Consider the following 2,170-nt stretch of genomic DNA (forward strand, 5'->3'; position numbering starts at 1 on the left):
GGATAGTACTTTCGTACCTCAAACCAGTAGATCCTAGCAATCAGCCCTAGAATCAAGCCTACAATCCAAGTGATACCATATCACTAAACCACATCTAAAAGCCTTAACTAGACTAATAGATACTCCCAAATCTCAAAGGGAACCCAGAACTATACCTGCGTCCGTAGTCAGCCCACTGATGCCGCTAGCCCCCAACTAGAGCACAGCTCCGCTACAAAACCAGTAGCTCCCCGCTAGTGCCCGAACCTCGGGAAAAGACTAGAAACCCATCAGAAACGACTAAAACGCTCTGGAACTCTCGGAATTGGCGAGTGAAAAGTGAAGCCTCGCGCTTCTATTTATAGACAACGATCGGACGATCCGATCCACTTCGGACGCTCCGATCCGGTCCACTTCGGACGATCCGATCCACTTCGGACGATCCGAACATTGCATGTCTTCCACGTGTCCAGCCACCTGTCTTCGGACGATCCGAACCCTGATCGGACGATCCGAACTCTGACATGACATGACTCGTCTGACTCCGAACAGAACGGTCCATCCGAACCCACTTCGGACGATCCGAACCCGGTTCGGTCCTTCCGATCCCACCGAAATACAATTAATCCAATAATTAACTCAAATTAGGCATCGGGATACTACACATATAGGAGCCAGTGCATTGTAGTCGGGGATTCACCGCTCACCTATGGGTGTGGATATCCTATGTGATCTAATGAAATAATAGTGCATGGAATCTCTGGCCAGAGTACGAGATGTACGTTGGAAAAGGAGTTCTCCAAATAGTACACGCGATGCCACTATTATAGTTATCACATAGTTATCGAATCAATATGCAACCCTCGATGAACCAATGGTTGCAGATTCGATCGGGATATATGAGATGAAGGGACCGTACTGTACGTTAATCATAATCGACTGGTTCTTGCAGGCACTATCAGTGATACCTAGGGGATCATGGGGCGATGCTACTAGACGCTCTTACCATGATCCGATGGGTGCAATCAGAAATGAGTTCTGACATTCTTGATCAAGGTGTTGATGAAAAGAATGGGGCTAACTAGGGTAAGCCCGAATAAAGGATTATGTCCTGAATCACAAAGAGTTGTGAACCCACGGCTAGCTGTATCCCTGAACCATTGAGGGTCACACAAGCACTGGATCGTTTGTTCCCGTTGAGAGAATAAATTCATGGAGTTGAATTTATATTATGATATAGTAAATTCAAGGAGTTGAATTTATGATAATTAAATTTTGAGAGAATAAATTCAATGAGTTGAATTTATAAAATTTGAGAATTTAATTTATTAAACTCAAATATTGGGTTTATTAAATATTAAATTTTGGAGGTGATAAAAATTCAAGGAGTTGGATTTATGATATGAATAATAAATTCAAATGTTGAATTTGTAATGTATTTAATTTATTAAGCTCAAAAGTTGAGTTGATTAATTAATAAATTAAATATGGTGGGTATTATGTTTAATGGGCTTGTAGGAGTACAAGTCCAACATAATAAATAATTAAAGTTTTAATGAGCTTTGATTAAGTTAATTAAACTAGTTGGACTAGCCCAATTAATTAAATCAAGCATATTAATGTTAATTATGTAATTAGGTTATTATTTTATTATAAATAATAATTGAAAAACACAAAACCTAGCCCCATCAACACACCACTTACGTGAGCCTCCACTCACAATTTAAAAAGAAAAAATCGGCCACCTCTTGAATTGTTTTTTAGGGTTTGAGCCGTCTCTCATAATTTTCTCTCCTACGCAAAATATCTTCCATATTTTCTAGTGCAAATTGGAAGAGGAACACACTATCTAGTCGTGGACTTGATAGGAGGATTTCTTGAAGAAAGTTCGTAGGGATTCATCAAGAGCTATCTCCGCTAACCCCGGAATAGTTGGAGCCTCGTGATTTAATCACCAAAGGTATAAATTTCTAAACATCCTATGAATGTTTTGTTAAATCATTCGAACGTCCAAAGCAATATTATTTTGTTTTTCAAAATAAAATAAAAATTTTAAATCTTCCGCTGCGTTTGGGCGTGTAGAAAACCAGATCCAACAGGTATATCATAAAGAAGTTTAATTTTTTAAAATAATACATGTAAGAGACAATAAGAAAATGAAGAAGTTGAATGATGTCTTCATCTTCATTTA

This window comes from Primulina eburnea, chromosome 3, assembly GCF_022965805.1.
Source record: "Primulina eburnea isolate SZY01 chromosome 3, ASM2296580v1, whole genome shotgun sequence".
NCBI lineage: Eukaryota > Viridiplantae > Streptophyta > Magnoliopsida > Lamiales > Gesneriaceae > Primulina > Primulina eburnea.